This window comes from Eschrichtius robustus, chromosome 20 (genome assembly GCF_028021215.1).
Source record: "Eschrichtius robustus isolate mEscRob2 chromosome 20, mEscRob2.pri, whole genome shotgun sequence".
In the NCBI taxonomy this organism is placed as follows: Eukaryota; Metazoa; Chordata; class Mammalia; order Artiodactyla; family Eschrichtiidae; genus Eschrichtius; species Eschrichtius robustus.
In genome coordinates this window covers 35964494-35984158 of record NC_090843.1, presented here as the reverse complement: position 1 = coordinate 35984158, position 19665 = coordinate 35964494, and positions in this window count along the sequence as shown.

Genomic DNA, 19665 nt, shown 5'->3' with positions numbered 1-19665 from the left:
AAATGATATATCTGATAGGGTTTAATATTCAAAATATACAGAGAACTCATACATCTCAGCATCAAAAAACAACCTGATTAAAAATGGGCAGTGGACCTAAATAGACAATTTTCCAAAGAAAATGTATAGATGGCCTGACAGACACATGAAAAAATGCTCAGCATCACTTATCACCAGGGAAATGCAAATTGTAACCACAATGAAATATCACCTCAGACCTGTCTGAATGGCTATTTTCAAAAAGACAAGAATAACAAGTGTGGCAAGGATGTGGAAGAAAGGGAACCCTTGTATACTGTTGGTGGGAATGTAAATTGGCACAGCTACAATGAAAAACAGTATGGAGGCTCCTCAAAAATAAAAACAGAATAGCCATATGATCCAGTAATTCTACTTCTGCATATTTTTCCAAAGAAAATAAAAACACTAATTCAAAAAATATATGCACCCCTATGTTTATTACAACATTATTTACAATAGCCAAGATAAAAATGCAATCTAAGTGTTTGTCTGGAGATGAATGGATAAAGATGAAGCAGTATACATATACATACACACACACACACACACACACACACACACACACACACACACACACACACACACAGTGGAATATTACTCAGCCATAAAAAAGAATGAAATCTTGCCCTTTGCAACAATATGGATAGACTTAGTGGATATTATGCTAACTAATATAAGTCAGACAGAAGAAGACAAATACCATATGATTTCACTTATATGTGGAATCTAAAAAAAATGAAAATGTAGAGGTACAAACATGACAAAACCAAAACAGATTCATAAATACAGAATAAACAGGTGGTTGCCAGAGTGTAGGGGGGCAAGGAGATGTATAAAATAGGTCAGGGAGATTGAGAGGTACAAATTTCCAGTTACAAAATAAATGAGTCATGGGAGTGAAATGTATAGCATGGGGAATATAGTCAACAATATTGTAATAACTTTGTATGGTAACAGATGATAACTAGACTTATTATGGTGGTGATCAGTTTGTAATAAACAGACATATCAAATCACTATGTATGCACCTGAAACTAACATGTTGTAAGTCAATTATACTTCAATAAAAAAAAGAATAGTATTAATGTTGATACATGTGATTTAGTCATAAATGAACAAATAAAGCACAAATAAATATTTATTTGTTATAACAAATTAATATTGATTTTAAAATATTAAATCTGTTTTTGTGCTTGTGATTATCTTAATTTATCTTTTGTTTTCATCATTAGTTTCTTATATACCAAAAGTAACATGAATAAACATTTTAAATGGAAAAACATTGAAACGAGACTCAATTTGTACACAAGGAGTAGAATTCAGTTAGTAATTAAGCAATAATGATCAAGTCAGATTAATGGCTGTCTCCTGAAGTTCTTTGTTGAGGACCATTAACCCTAATGCAACATTTAATTCCCAAGGAAATACCCTATGCTTCAGGGGTCATTTCTGCAGTTAGAAATTGTCAGAAGTAAAACCACACTAAAATGTGTGTTGTTGGGGCCTCCCTGGTGGCGCAGTGGTTGAGAATCTGCCTGCCAATGCAGGGGACAAGGGTTCGAGCCCTGGTCTGGGAAGATCCCACATGCCGCGGAGCAGCTAGGCCCGTGAGCCACAAGTACTGAGCCTGTGCGTTTGGAACCTGTGCTCCACAACAAGAGAGGCTGCGACAGTGAGAGGCCCACGCACCACGATGAAAAGTGGCACCCACTCACCGCAACTAGAGAAAGCCCACGCACAGAAACGAAGACCCAACACAGTCAAAAATAAATAAATAAATAAAGTGTAAAAATTAAAAAAAAAAATTTGTGTTGTCAAAAAGTAACCTTTCCATTTCTATTTCTGTGATGATTAATTTTATGTGGGAACTTGAATAAACCATTGGGTGCCCAGATATTTTGGTCAAACATTTCTGGGTGTTTCTGAGAGGTTTTTGGGGATGAGTTTAACATTTGAATCAACAGATCCAGTAAAGCAGATTTCCCTCCTTAAAGTGGATGGCCCTCATTCAATCAGTTGAAGACCAAAAAAAAAGCTGACCCTTCCCTTAGTTAGTGGAAACTCCTCCTGACTGGCTGCTGGCTGCCTTGAGCTAGAACTTTGGTGTTTTTCCTGTCTTCAGACTGGAACTGAAACATTGGCCCTTCTGAGGTAAATCCTGCCAGCTCTTGAACTATAATTTATAATGGTGTCTTTCCTAGTTCTCAGGCCTTCAGATTGGGCCTGAAATTACATCATTGGATCTCCTGGGTTTCCAGCTGGCTGACTGCACATCTTGAGACTTTCTTACCTCTGTAAACATGTAAGCTAATGCCTTATAATAAATTTATCTGCTTATCTACTTTCTATCTATCTACCTATCATCTATCTATCTATCTATCTATCTATCTATCTATCTATCTATCTACCTATCTAGCCATCCATCATACTGGTTCTATTTCTCTGGAGAACCGTAACTAATATAAGCCCTTTTTGTTTTTGTTTTTGTATATGTGAAAAGGGATATATTGAAAACATGAACACACAAAAGATTCAATAATTAACAACTTCTAAAGCTCATGAGTTAAATTTAATTTTTCTTAATGTTGTATTTCGAACTCTTTTTAAAAGAATGAAAAAAATATGTTTATTCAGAATTTATTGTGTGACAGGTGACTTACATATATTACCACAGTTGTTCTCAAGACAAATGGTAAGAAATAAGGAGTATAAACCCCATTTATAGATTAAAAATGAGGTTTAGTGTATTTAATTAACTTGCTCACATGCATACAGTAAGAGGCACTTGGAGCAATCTGACCCCAGGATTTCTGGCTTTAAAACCCTTTATCTTTCTACAGTACTTTGTTGCAGTCTTTCTGAAGATTTCCTTTTAGACTAGTTTATGGCAAAGAATTCTTAATAGAACTTAAAAAATATGCTTTTTTTAATGGGTTAAAGAGAGGCCATCTAATATATGACATAATAATTTAATATAGAGAAATTAAGTAATCAAAACATATAGTTAAGTTCAATATCAAGTTATATGACAAGAGTGTGAATAGGTAAAATTTGAGGGGAAATGGATATTACCACCTGAAATTTTATACATTAAAATATATCAATCTTAGAATAAAAAATTAAAATATGACATTGGCATTCTTCTTAAGACAAAACTTTCAGCCATAGCAATAAGATATAAAATAAAGATATATAACTCTCACAGAGCAAAAGAATTATAGGTTATAGTTGTGTGCTGAGCATTTTTATTTTGTCCTTATTTTTTATAAAGGACAAATTTTTATATTCAAACAAAAAGTAATTATACAATGATTTAAAGTTAGGTGTGCATAGGCTTACTTTGTCCAAAGAATTTTTAAATCAGAAGTTTAGAAAGCAAGTGTAATAATTGTTAAAAGATGAACATATTGAGTGCCTCTCTCCTAGGAAATGTGATATTCAATCCAATATGTATTTTTTGTGGAGAGACAGAAATAAGAGGTTAGAGAATATAGGTCAGGGTTTCAGCAACATTTATGGAAGGTAGAGAGGAGACTTAGAAATGATTACCACTAGGGTGACAACATTAACAAATAAATCATCTATATATTTTTATACTTTTTAAAATATTGAAATATCATCATCTTATTTTAATTTCTTTGCTTTTTTAAGTCTTGTTTCCTTCTTTAAACATAAATGAATACCAGTGTGTTTTTGTAAGTGTAAACTGAACTTGTGGGAAAAAGGAACAAATGAGGAAAGGAGTGTTTTTCATTAAGACAAGTGCTTGTCAATTTATTTTAATTTTATTGCTCAGTCATGTATACTTTTCAAGAGAGATACAGTTTGAGAAATGAGAAATGCCTTAAAGTAGAAATTTAATACATTAAATATTTGTTTTATATGCATATTATTACTATGTTTTATTTTCCCTTTAAGCTATTGGGTCTGGATGCTAATGATCTATGAATTGTATTTCATATCTAGTAAAAATAAGATTGGGAAAGAAATGGACTTTTAAATTCATTTATCCTACATAGAAGATCTAGATGATAGCATTCATCAGCTAGCCTCAATTAGTGTAGCATCCCTTTTCCCTTGACAATGTACCGTCAATATACTAATATGCAGACCACCTTTAAAATGATCTACATTCTCACCTTTTCATAGTTTCATGCCTCTTTGTCTACTTTCTACCATGGACACAATCTGACCCTTATGATGACTGTCTTTCCATAAAATGGCATGAAAATCTCTGAGCTGATGCACTGAGTTCTAGTTTCACTGTTTATTGGGTATAAAAATTACTGCTTCCTCCTTTCCTTCCTTCCTTCCTTCTTCCTTCCTTCCTTCCTTCCTTCCTTCCTTCCTTCCTTCCTTCCTTCCTTCCTTCCTTCCTTCCCTCCTCCTTTCTTCCCACTGTCCCCTCTTCTCTCCCAATTTGTTTATTCTTTTCTTTTCATTTCTTTCCTTTTTTTATGATAAAACTTCTACTTAAGAAACAGCGTTGGGCTTCCCTGATGGTGCAGTTTTAAGACTCTGCCTGCCAATGCAGGGGACACGGGTCCGAGCCCTGGTCCGGGAAGATCCCACATGCCACGGAGCAACTAATCCCAAGTGCCACAACTACTGAGCCTGTGCTCTAGAGCCCGTGATCCACAACTACTGAAGCCTGGGTGCCTCGAACCCATGCTCTATAACATAGAGAAGCCACCAAAATGAGAAGCCCACGCACCACAATGAAGAGTAGCCCCTGCTTGCTACAACTAGAGAAAAGCCCATGCGCAGCAACAGAGACCCAAAGCAGCCAAAAATAAAATAAATTAATTAAAAAAAAAAAAGAAACAGTGCTTCCCCAATTCATAATAATTCTATAAAATATCTTAGTTGTGAGTGGGGCTAAACTAAATCCTCATCTGTGCCCCTCAGTGGCAGCATGCATAATCACAATTGTACATTTCTCTGAAGAGAATAATGGTTCAGGGATGGTCATAAATTAGCATTTTCCCCAAGAATTTTATGAACATAAATGGGAAAAACACTCCACTTTTGTTGGGATTTTAAGACCTGGAAAGAATATAACCTGTGACTTACTGGTGGCAATCTTTCCAATTATTTATACAATGAATACTCTCAGGAAATGATGGCAATGCTGAGAAGAGCGGAACCCAGTGTTGAAATGGTGTAGAGCCATGATTCTGCTATACCTGAAGAAAATCTGCCTGAGAACTTTTTAATTACATAATCCAATAAAGTTCTATTTCATTTAAGCTACAATGAGTTGGATTTACAGAATTGCAATTTAATGACTCCTAGCTTATTAAACAATTAGTACCTAGAAGTCATATATTTCTAGTAATAGTTCCAGTAATGAGTGGCTAAACTTAAAAAGGGCAGTGTTGTGAGAAGGGCCTATGCCAGATTAAGAAGTTGTCATTCTACTCAAGAAGCAGATTGTTAAATTTTGTCCCCTGTCTCTGTGACAAAAGATTATGCACTCCCCAACCACAGAGAGTTAAGGAACTTCGTAAAATATTTCAGAAAGTTGGAATCTTTCTGTAATGTCCTTCTTAAAACACCTTCAAAAATGAGAGGGTGTGGAGAAAAGGAAGCCCTCCTACATTGTTGGTGAGAATGTAAACTGGTACAGCCACTATGGAGAACAGTATGGAGGTTCCTTAAAAAACAAAAAAGTAGAGCTACCATATGATCCAGCAATCCCAATCCTTGGCACATATCTGGAGAAAACCATAATCCAAAAAGATACAGGCACCCCAATGTTCATTGCAGCACGTTTACAATAGCCAGGACATGGAAGCAACCTACATGTCCATCAACAGAGGAATGGATAAAGAATATGTGGTATATACATATATATACCATATATATATATACACATACACACAGACACACACACATACACAATGGAATATCAGTCAGTTATAAAAAGGATGAAATAATGCCATTTGCAACAACATGGATGGACTTAGAGATTACCACACTGAGTAAATTAAGTCACACAGAGAAAGACAAATATCATATGATACCACTTATATGTGGAATCTAAAAAAAAAATCATACAAATGAACTTATCTACAAAACAGAAATAGAGTTACAGTTGTAGAAAATAAACTTACAGTTACCACGGGGGAAAGGCGGGAGGGATACTTTGAAAGATTGAGATTGACACATACACACTACAAAATATACAATAGATAACTAATAAGGACTTACTGTATAACACAGGGAATTCTACTCAATACTCTGTAATGACCTATATGGGAATATAATCTAAAAAAGAGTAGATATATGTATATGTATAACAGATTCACTTTGTTGTACACCTGAAACTAACACAACATTGTAAATCAACTATACCCCAGTAAAATATTTTAAAAATAAAATAAAAAAGAATAATATTAAAGAAAGAGAAACTTACAATCTAAGATGACCTGTTGGAAAGCAAAAGGAAACACATGGTGTGTTGTTATGAGAAGCCCTATCTTCCTTTACTCTGCATTCAAGATGGAGCAAGTCATAAAATCATGCAGACTACAGATTGAAAAACAAACAACCAAAAAACAAAACAAAACAATGACAATGAACCATGTTTCCAAACTGACATAAATGGTGAAAATATTTAGAAAACACAAGAAGTTATGAAAATGAGACCCAGGTTTTCCAGAAACTCTCCTGTTAGGTACATCTTTCCATTTAAATTAAATATTTTCCAAACTATAAAGAGAAATTCTATTTGATGCAGCCTGTGTTCAAGAAGCCTATGAGGCCCCCTCTATTCGATAATATATACCCAAACCTGTTGTTTCAACAGCTGACACCAAGATGGACCAGTTAATTTGAAAGTCTGGGAAGCTGGGTTGAGCACTGTAGCCCAGTGCAAAATAATGTAAATCACAATGATGAAATCCATTTTCAGGGTATTTTACCATTGGATTTGGGGCAATATTTTTTATATGTTGTTAGCCCTCCCATGTTTTCAGGTGCTGTTATACTCAGTGCCTAAGATTCTACAAGGCCCTAAATTTACAGTAAGAAGAAATGGGCTCCTGGATCCATTTTGACCCCCAAAGCCTTATAAAGGTGCGTTAGGGAGAAAAATGATTCTCTCAAGAATGAGGCTGATTAAAAACTCATAATTGGTTAAGAAAAAATGTTCACTCTTTCTTCTCAGGAAGAAATGCTATATATGTTATAGATCAGTGGATGTTTTTTGCTGGTTCTACCACTTCCATTTTTCTAATGAGGGTTCATATTAAAGTTACTGTGATTTTATTTTAGTCAGGTTTATATACCAGGTACAATGAATTTATCATTTAGCCTCTTTCTGACAACAAAGAAGATAAAACCTATACTTCCTGACTTGGGTGCAATAACTATAGGAGACTTTAGGTTGCATCAATTTTGGGAAAATGGGGGATATTTTTAAGTTGAACATAGGATTGTTCTACTTTGGCTGAGATATTTAAAATATTTTATGTACAGACAGAACTATGTTTTAGATTTTGACATATACACTCAGTCACAAACATAGGCAAATACAAAAATACTGCATTTCTTAGACACAGTGATTGGTTCATATATGGTGATAGGACCCAAATCATGACAAACAGAATTTGAAATGTTTTTCCAGAGCTAAGAGGAAAGACGCTCGTTTCCTTTAGGTCTATATACTATAAGACCAGATTTCATATTTTGTAATTTAGACACAGCCATGTCTAACCTGGGTCTACAACTTTTTTTCTTTTAATTGAGTTAACACATTCTTCTTTGTTCATCAGTCATTTGACATGGATGCCAATCGTTTATAACAAGAAGATATCTGATAAATATCTTAGTAAGAGCTAAAGCAGATTTCTTTCATGTTCAGGATGATGCCTACAAGGGTAGGATGGCATTCTAAGTTAAACTTGTATAAAGAGTAGTTTTTTTAAATCATAATTTGTTCTGTGTTACAGACATTAAGAATTTTGAAGATATTTGAAGGCCTAATATCACCCATATTTACCTACTATTTGTCAAACCTACAGACTAAACTATTAGTTCTTTCTTCTGTCTTCTCATCGAAATTTTCCCACTCTTACTAATAACAGCTTCTTAGATATAAATTAAACAGATCATCATTGGGCTGAAAGTAAAAAAAAAAAAATAATAATCTATTTTAATCTAGCAAAATTGTATTTGCTTTCCCATTCTGTGTAACCTCATTATAATGTGCCCTGAGATATAACAAATTTGTGGTGAGCTGCTGTATTCTACAGGGGGTCCACGACAGTCATTCCATTACCCATTTAATAATGTGAACTTGCACATAATGAAATTGATTTCTGAACTCCTATAGTATTGTAGTGGGTTTTACTGTATTTTAATCCCCTTAATAATTACCCCAAATTAAGAAGATGTCTAGAAACAGAAAAAATGTAATACTTTTCTGCTAAAAATAATTATACTGAGAAAAAGTTTAAAGATGCACATTGCACTGCATTTTCTCATTCCTGACTGACTTAGTGATGAAGTATTTACAGGCCATAGGACTCTCATTGAAGGTGTTTATCTGCTTCCAGCTTTGTAAGGTAAAGTTCCTTAAAAACTAGGACAGGAGTAGCTGGCTGAGCTAAGCCCACATGAGGCACTGGAGAGGGCTGTAACCAGACCAAGATGATGACATAGGAAGACCCTGAGCTAACATCCCCCCATGGACACAACAAAATTACAATTAATTACAGAACAACTATCTATAAGAACAATCTGAAGACTAGCAGAAAAAGAGTTTCTACAACTAAATATGTAAAGGAAAACCCACAACAAGATGGGTACGAGGGGCAGAGAAGTTGTAGAGTCAAGAGACACGCCTGCAGATAGGCAACCAACAAATGAGAGGATTATCACAATTGCAGAGGTTCTCCCCAAGGAGTGAGGGGTCCAAGCCCCACATTAGACTCCCACATTTGGTGTCCTGCACCAGGAAGACAAGTACCCAGAAGGTCTGGCTTAGAAGGCCAATTGAGTTTGTGTACAGGAGAGCTGGAGAGCTATAGGAAATGAAGACCTTGTTTGTAAAGAGATCTTACAAGCTCAGAATCCCAGCAAAGAGGCAATAATTTTAAGGAAGCCTGGGTCAGACTCACTTGCTGATCTTGGAGAGCCTCCTAGAAAGACAGGAGGCAACTGGGACTCAACCTGGGAACATAGACTCTGACAGTAGCCATTTTTGTGATATCATTCTACCATGAGAATACTGGTGCTGGCAAGAACCATTTTGGAGTTCTCTCTCTAAGCTATTAGTGCCAGGGGCTTACCTGCCCACCAGCAGGCCAGCACCAGCCCTGGGTACCCAAAGCCCTGCAGCCAGCTGCACCAGGACCTGGTTCCACCTTACACCTAGCTGACACCAGTCCTGGGGCCCCCTAGGCTCCACAGCCAGCAACCCTGGAACCCAGCCCCACCTACCAATGTGTCAGCACCAGCCCCAAGATGCCCTGGGCCCCTTGGCCAACCACCCCAAGTCCTGGCCCTACTCACAAATGGACTAGCAGACACTGAATGAGTCAGGGACAGTAGCCAACTGTGCCAGGGGTACAAGTACACCCACAGTAGTCAACCACACCACAACAGAAGGCCCAATGCAACCCACATATGAGGCATCACTTGGGGATAATGCTCTGGTCACCAGAGAAGAGTGTGTTGCTGGTCCCCATAGAACATCTCTTACATATGGCCACCTCTCAAGATGGGAAACATAACCAATACACCCAATATGTAAATTGGGATTTAGGCAAAATGAGGAGATAGATGAATCTATTCCAAATGTTGTAACAAGATAAAACCCAGAAGAACTAAGTGAAATGGAGATAAGCAATCTAACCAATCAACAATTCAAGGTAATGATCATAAGATGATCAATGAACTTGGAAGAAGAATGGATGAACACACTGAGAAGATTAATAAAGAGCTAGAAAATACAAAGAAGGACCAAACAGAGCTGAAGTATACAGTAACTGAAAATTTAAAAAATACACTAAGGGGCTTCAACAATAAGTAAAAAGATATAGAGAAATGTATCAGTGAACTGAAAGACAGAGTAGTGGAGATCATACAAGCAGAACAGAAAAATAATTTAAAATATTGAGAATGTCTTGAGACCTCTGTCAACATTAAGATCACTAATATTTGAATTACAGAGGTCTCAGAAACAGAGAGGGGAAAGAGGTACAGAAATTATTTGAAGAAATAATAGCTGAAAATTCCCTTAACCTGAGGAAGTAAACAGACATCCAGTTCCAGGAAGCACAGAGTCCCAAACTAGATGAAGCCAAAGAGATCCACACCAAGAGACACTATACTTAAAATGACGGAAAACAAATTAAAGATAAAGAGAAAAATCTTAAAAAGCAATGGAAAAGCAACTAGTTACAAACAAGGGAAATAGTATAAGATAGTCAGCTGACTTTTCAGCTAAAGCTTTTCAGGCCAGAAGGGAGCAGAATAATATAATCAAAATGATAAAAGGAAAAAAAATTCTACAACCAGGAATCCTCTACTCCACAAAGTTATCTTTCAGATTGAAGAAGCGATAGCTTTATAGACAAGCAAAAGATACAAGAATTTAGCATCACTAAACCAGCTTTACAAGAAATGTTAAAGAAATTTATCTAAAAAGAAAAAAGGACAATAATTAGAAATATGAAAATTATGAAAGAAAAAATCTAATTGATAAAGGAAAACATACACAGCTAGTAGGAACTTTAAAAAACAAAAGTGGCAAAATTATCTATATCCACAATAACTAGTTAAGGGATATACATAACAGAAAGTTGTAAAATATGTTGTCAAAACCAGAAAAGATTCAGGGGAAGAGTAAAATGCAGGGTTGTTAGAAGGTAGTCAAACTTAACAGATCATCAACTTAAAATAATCACTTATGTATGTAGGTTGTTATATATGAACTTCAGGGTAACAACAAATCAAAAATTTGTAATAGATACAAACTATAAAAAAAGAAAGAAATCTAAATGGAACATTAAAGATAGTCATCAAATAACAAGAGAAGAAAGAAGCAGAAGACAGGCACCAAAAAGAAATATAAAACAACTAGAAAACAATTAACAAAATGGCAATAAGTACATAAGTAACCAAAATTACTTTAAATGTAAATTGACAAAATGCTCCAATCAAAGACATAGAGGGGCTGAATGGAAAACAAACAAACAAACAAAAAACAAACAAAAAATACAAGACCCATCAATTTGCAACCTGCTCAAGACTCATTTTGGTTCTAGACACACAAATACTAAAAGTAAGGGGAAGGAAAAAGGTATTCTATGCAAACAGAAATGAATATAAAGCTTGGGTAGCAATACTCATATCATACAAAATAAGCTTTAAAACAAGAACTGTAAACAGAGACAAAGATGTTACATAATGATAAAGAGATCAATCCAAAAAAGAGCTAATATTGTCAATATAAATACTCCTAACATAGGAACCCATAAATACATAAAATAAATATTCACAGAAATAAAGGAAATCATTGACAATAACACAATAATAGTAGGGGACTTTAACACCCCACTTACATTAATGGGAAGATAATTCAAACAGTAAATCAATAAGGAAACACAAACACTGGTCTTAAAGGACAGACAGATTGATCTGATGAACTTAATAGATATTATTTAGAACATTCCATACAAATACTGCAGAATACCATTCTTTCCAAATGCACATGGAACATTCTCTAGGATAGATCACATGCTAGGTCACAAAACAGAAATCAATAAATTTAAGAAGACTGAGATCATATCAAACATCTTTTCTGACCACAAAGGTATGAGCCAGAAATTAACTACTATGAAAAAAAATCAGCACAAAAACACAAACATGTGGAAGATAAGCAATATGCTACTAAACAACCAATGAGTTACCAAAAAATTCAAAGAGCTAATGAAAAAATTTCTGGAGACTAATGAAAATCAAAACACAAATATCCAAAATATATGGAATGCAACAAAAACAGTTCTAAGAGGGAAGTTTATAGTGATTCAATACTACCTCAGGAAACAAGAAAAATCTCAAATAAAAAATCTAACCATAAAACCTAAAGGAACTAGAAGAAGAAGACAAACAAAACCCAACATTAGTAGAAGAAAAGAAATAATAAAAATTAGAGGATAACTAAACGAAATAGAGTCTACTTCAACAAAACAACAGGAGAGAAGATCAACATGGCAAAATAGAATGATGTGGAGAACACCTCCTCTAACCAATACATCAAAAATGCATCTTCATGTTGAATAATTCTCATTGAATACCTACTGGATGCTGACAGAAGAGCTCATGCAACCAAAATTTCAAGAAAGATTATCATGTAACCAGGTAGGACAAAAGAAAAAAAAAAAAAAAAACCCAGAGAAACAGAACAGTGTGCCCCTGGGAGGTAGCTGTGAAAGAGGAAAATTTCTCTCACCCTGGGAACCCCCTTCACTGGCTGAGAGATCAGTCGGGACAGAAAGGAAATTTTAGAGGCTCAAAAGAGAGTGCATCAGCTGAATTGCAGCAGGCAGAACAGAGAGAGACCAGCAGATAGGGTCCTGGCCACTCCTCTGCACTTCCCAGCCTGAGACATATGTCTGCTAATGTGTGTGGGGGCTGGGTGCTGAACTTAGGCTTCAGTGAAGAGAACCAGGGAGAGGACTGGGGTTGAATGCACAGAGACAGACTGAGGGGCTGGAGTATGGTCCACGCTGCAACTGGTGGTGTACATAGGACAGAGCATAGGTCTGCCAAAGGAGCCCCATCGTTAACAAATACCAAGGGAAGGGTAGGACTGCCATAGCACACTCATTCTAGGCATGCTTACATTGGGCACAGCTCCACCTCTATGAGCTGTGGGAACAAGCAAGCACCAGCAGGTTGCCCACGTGTGGGGTTGAGGTCGAAATCTGAGGTGATCCCCAGGGGCAGTGCAATTTCAGAAGCAGGTCTGAAATCTGAGTCATCTCCCAATGGCTGTACCACCTGTGGATTTACATGCTGAAGCAGATTTGAAAGCTCAGTGCCTATGGGATAACTGAGCAAACTACTGATGTTCCCATGGCTGAGGAGTGTCTGGCATTAGTGGCTGCAGCCTTTGCCAGCATGTGCATGTGGAGGTGGGCAAGGGTCTGGGCAGATTCTGTAGCTCCCACAGTGGATCCAGGTATGAAACTATGGTGGTCCATGTGCCTGACTTCAGCAGATCTGTGCCAGCGAATCTGTGCTGGTGGATTTGTGAGCACCTGAAGGACACCCAAGTTGATCGCTTGCATCCCCATGGTTGAGGCAGGGCTGAGGTCAGTGCCAACAACAGTACACTATATAAGCCCACACAATGAGTGGTGGGAGATACCACAGAGTGCACCTCCAGGTAGACAGCTCCTGCAGAGAAAAGCTCAGTGGCTCTTCTCCCAGCAGAAGCACTACAGTCCCACCTACCTAACACTGAAGCTCAGAAATGGATCTCAGGGCTTCTATTCCAACAACTGGGAAACAGAACCAGCCCCAGACAGAGTTGTGACAACCACAGAGCAAAGAGGATACCTCACTCAATATTCAGGGCAGGCCCTGGTCACCACAACAAAAATCACACCCCCTATCAAGGGGGAAATAGACAGCACTCACTGAGAAAAGATGTGGCAGGCATCCATACTAAAAAAAGCCCTCAAACCAAAAGTATTTGTCTCATACAGGCTACACAGGGTCACTCCCACATAAAAAGTGTCAAGACTGCAGTACATAACTGTTTCTCCTAAACTCATAGAGTCAGAGAAATGTAAGTAAATGAATAAGCAGAAGAACCACTTCCAACTAAGATAAAGAGAATTCCCCTAAAAGAACAAACAATGAAAGAGATCCTTCCAGTCTAGCAGACCCTAAGTTTAAAAAGAAGGTAATACAAATACTGAAGAAATTAAGAAATGTTATTGATAGAAATGCAGATTACTATAAAAAGGAATTAGAAACTATAAAGAAGGCCAATTAAATTAGAAAACTCACTTCCCAAGATGAAAGTTGAGCTAAAGGAAATAAATAGAAAACTGAATAATGCAGAATAACTGATCTGGAAGAGAGAATGATGGAAATCACCCAATCAGAACATCAGACAGAAAAACAAATTTTAAAAATGGCAGCCATATACAAGACCTATGGGACAATATAAAGCATGACAATCCATACATAATAGGGATCCCAGGAGAAGAAAGAGAAAAGGAGATTTAAAATGTATTTGAAGAAATTATGGCTGAAAACTTCCCAAATCTAAAGAATGAAACAGATATCCAGGTACAGGAAACAGAGAGGGTCCCAAACAAGATGAACCCAAACAGACCTACACCAAGACATTTTATAATTAAAATGGCAGAAGTTAAAGATAAAGAGAGTATTCTAAAGGCAGCAAGAGAAAAACAAATAGTTAGTGACAAGGGCACCCACATAAGGCTATCAGCATATCTCTGTACAAAAACGTTGCAGGCCAGAAGGAAGTGGCAATATATACACAAAGTCCTGAAAAGGAAAAACCTGCAACCTAGAAAACTCTACACAGCAAGATTATCATTTAGAACAGTAAGAGAGATAAAGAATTTATCAGACAAGCAAAAACTAAGGAATATAGCAATACTAAACATATCCTAAAAGACATATTGAAAGGTATTCTCTAAATAGAAAAGAAGCAAGAATTTATAGGAAACAGAAAAATCACAATTGGAAATTAAATCACTTAACTAAGCCAGTAAATGGAAAAAAAAAATATTTTGGAAGCAATGATAGCTACAATGAACAGCAAAATATTAACATGCAGATTAAAAAGAGGACCTCAAATCATAAAATGTGGGGGAGAGGTGTAAGAAAATATAGGTTCTTTTTTTTTTAGAATGTGTTTTGGCCTATATGACTACCAGTCTAAAGCAAATAGATATAGTAATGGTTGAAATACTTGAAAAACAGGGTACCCACAAATCAAAAATATAGATTCACACAAAAAAAGAAAAGAACACACGCACAATACAAAAGAAAACCATCAAACCACAAAAGGAAAAGAAAAAGAAAGGAACAAAAAGAATTACAAAATCAACTGGAAAACAAGGTTAAAAATGGCAATAAATACATTATCTATCAATAATTACCTTAAATGTCAGGGGACTATATGGTCCAATCAAAAGACATAGAGTGGTAGATTTGATAAGAAAACAAGAATTTACAGTATGCTGCCTACAAGAGACCCACTTTAAGTCAAAGGACAGGCATAGACTGAAAGTGAGGGCATGGAAAAACACATTTCATGCAAATGGAAATGACAAGAAAGTGGGGGTAATAATACTCATATCAGACAAAATAGACTTTAAAACAAAGGCCCTTAAGAAAGATAAAGGCTGACACTATATGGTGATAAAAGAATCAACACAAGACAAGGATATTCCACTCATTAACATATATGTGTCCAATATAGGAGTGCCTTAATATATAAAACAAATACTGACAGACATAAAGGGAGAAATTGATGGAAATAAAGTAGTAAGAGACTTTAACACCTCACTGACATCAATGGACAGATCTTCCAGACAGAAAATCAGTAAGGCAACAGAGATCCTAAATGACACAATAGAACAGTAAGAGTTAATTGATATTTTCAGAACATTACATCCAAAAAAGCAAAACAAAACCCAAAACCCCAGGATAAACATTCTTTTCAAGTGTACAGGAAACATTCTCTGGTATAGACCATAAACTGGGACACAAAAGAAACCTCAACAAATTTAAGAGGATAGAAATTATTTGAAACATCTTTTCTAACCACAACAGTATAAAACTAGAAATCAACACAGAAAGATAAATGAGAAGGAAAAAGAAAACAAACAGACAACCAAAAAAAAAAAAAAAAAAGAACAGGCAAAAAGCAATTACATGGAGACTAACTAACATGCTAGTAAAAAACCAATGGGTCAACAAGAAAATCAAGAGGATATTTACTTATTTATTTATTTATTAAATTTTTATTGGAGTATAGTTGACTTACAATGTTGTGTTAGTTTTAGGTGTACAGCAAAGTGAATTGGTTACACATATACATATACATATATCCACTCTTTTTTAAGAGTCTTTTCCCATATAGACCATTTTCCTGTGCTATAGAGTAGGTCCTTATTAGTTATCTATTTTATGTATAATAGTGTGTATATCTCAATCGCAATCTCACAATTTATCCCTCCCCCTTTCCTTTCCCCCCTGGTAATCATAAGTTTGTTTTCTATATCTGTGACTCTGTTTCTGCTTTGTAAAAATTTCGTTTGGGACCTTTTTTTAGATTCCACATGTAAGTGATATCATATATTTGTTTTTTTCTGTCTGACTTGCTTCACTCAGTATGACAATCTGTAAGTCCGTCTATGTTGCTGCAAATGGAATTATTTTGTACCTTTTTATGGCTGAGTAATATTACATAGTGTGTGTGTGTGTGTGTGTGTGTGTGTGTGTGTGTGTATACCACATTTTCTTTATCCATTTCTAGAAGAAATGGACAACTTTCTAGAAACATATAGCCCACCAAAACTCAATCAAGGAGAAATAGATAATTTAAACAGACCAATTACTAGAAGTGGAATAGAAATGTAAAACAAATAAGCAAAAAACAAACAAACAAAAAAAGAACAAAAAAATTCCTGCAAAATATTTATAGGACCAGAAGCCTTCACTGGGGAATTCTACCAAACATACAAAAAAGACCTTATACTGATACCTCTCAAACTCTTCCAAAAGATTGAAGAGGAAGGAACACTCTCAAAGTCATTGTATGAAGCCATCATCAAATTGATACAAAAACCAGACAAAGACACTACCAAAAAAAAAATTACAGGCCAATATCTTTGATGAATATGAATGCAAACGTTCTCAGCAAAATGTTAGCAAACCAAATCCAACAACATATAAAAAAGATCATACACCACAACCAGGTTGAATTCATCCCAGAATCACAAGGATGTTTCAACGTCCACAAATCAATCAATGTGATACATCACACCATCAAAACAAAAGAGAAAAACCACATGATCATCTCAATAGATGCACAACAAGCATTTGATAAAATTCAATATCCATACATGATAAAAATTCTTACCAAAGTGGGTATAGAAGGAACATATTGCAACATAAAAAAATCTATTTATGACAAACCCACAGCCACCATAATACTCAATGGTGTAAAGCTGAAAGCCTTCCTACTAAAATCTGGAAAAATGTAAGGATGCCCACTGTCATCACTTATATTCAGTATACTATTGGATGTGCTAACCACAGCAATCAGACAAGAAAAAGAAAAAAAAATTCCATATTTGAAGGGAGGGGTAAAATTTTCATTACACGCAGACAATATGATACTATATAGAAAATCCTGAAGACTCCACACAAAAGGTGCTAGAACTGATAAATTAATTCAGCAGGGTAGTAGGATACAAGATTAAAATATGGAAATCTGTTGCATTTTTTACAGTAACAATGAAATATAAGAAAGAGAATGTAAAAAAAAAAAAATACCTTTTAAAATCGCATCAACAAAATACTTAGAATAAACCTGACAGTGGAGATGAAAGACATATGCTGAGAACTATAAAACATTAATGAAGGAAACTGAAGATGAAACAAAGAAATGGAAAATTATCCTATGATGTTGGATTGGAAGAATTAATATTGTTAAAATTGCCATACTACTCAAAGCAATCTGATCAAATTACCCATGAGTTTTCAAAGAACTAGAACAAATAATCCTAAAATTTATATGGAACATAAAAGATCCAGAATTGTCAAAGAAATCATGAGGAAAAAGAACAAAGTGGGGGACATAATCCTCCCAGACTTCAGACAATACTACAAAAATACAGTAATCAAAACAGTGTGATATTCACACAAAAACAGACATATGGATCAAAGGAATAGAGTAGAGAGCCCAGAAATAAAGCTACACACTTACAGTCAATTAATCTTTAATAAAGGAGGCAAGAATATACAATGGAGCAAGACAGTCTTTTCAGAAAGTGGTGTTGGGAAAGCTGGACTGCTGCATGTAAATCAATGAAGTTAGAACACTCCCTTACACTCTACACAAAAATAAACTCAAAATGGCTTCAGACTTAAATATAAGACATGACAACATAAAACACCTAGAAGAGAACATAAGCAAAACATTCTCTGACATAAATCATAACAATGTTATTTTAGGTCAGTCTCCCAAGGCAATAGAAATAAAAGCAAAAATAAACAAATGGGACCTAATAAAACTTACAAGTTTTGTACAGCAAAAGAAACCATAAAAAAAAAAAAAAAACATAACCTACAAAATGGGAGAAAAAATTTGCTAACAATGCAACAAGGGATTAATTTCCAAAATATAAAAACAGCACATACAACTCAATAACAACAACAACAAAAAAAAGCCTAATCGAAAAATGGGGAGAAGACATAAATTGACATTTCTCCTAAGAAGATATCCATATGGCTAACAGAGACATGAAAAGATGCTCAGCATGACTAATTTTTAGAGAAATGCAAACCAAAACTACCATGAGGTGTCACCTCACACTGGTCAGAATGGCCATCATTAAAATGCCTACAAATAATAAATGCTGGAGAGGGTGGGGAGAAAAAGGAACCCTCCTACAAATTGGTGCCACCACTATGGAAAACAGTATTGAAGTTCCTAGAAATCTAAAAATAGAGTTGCCATATGATCCAGAAATCCCACTCCTGGGCATATATCCAGACAAAACTCTAATTCAGAAAGAAACATGAACCGCATTATTTACAATAGCCAAGACATGGAAGAAACCTACATGTCCAGTGACAGATGAATGGATAAAGAAGATGTGGTGTGTGTGTGTGTGTGTGTGTGTGTGTGTGTGTGTATTTTATATATATATATATATATATATATATATATAATGGAATGTTAGCCATGAAAAAGAATTAAATAGTGTCATTTGCAGAAACATAGATGGACCTAGAGATTATCATATGAAGTCAGAAAGAGAGAGACAAATACCTTATGATATCACTTACAGGTGGAATCTAAAATATGATAAAAATAAACTTATTTACAAAACAGAAATCGTCTCACAGACATAGATAACAAATTTATGGTTACCAAAAGGGAAAGGGAGTGGGAGAGGGATAAATTAGGAATTTGGGATTAGCAGATACAAACTACTATATATAAAATATATAAACAACAAAGTTCTACTTTATAGCACAGGGAGCTATGTTCAAAATCCTGTAATAAATCATAATGAAAAAGAATATATATATATATATATATATATATATATATCACTTTGCTCTATATAAAAAACTAGCACTTTTTTTAACATCTTTATTAGAGTATAATTGCTTTACAATGTTGTGTTAGTTTGTGCTGTATAAGAAAGTGAATCAGCTATATGTATAAATATATAGCCTCCCTCGTGCGTCTCCCTCCCACCTTCCCTATCCCAACACTCTAGGTGGTCACAAAGCACTGAGCTGATTTCCCTGTGCAATGCAGCTGCTTCCCACTAGCTATCTATTTTACATTAGGTAGTGTATATATGTCGATGCTACTTTCTCACTTCGTTGTAGTTTACCTTC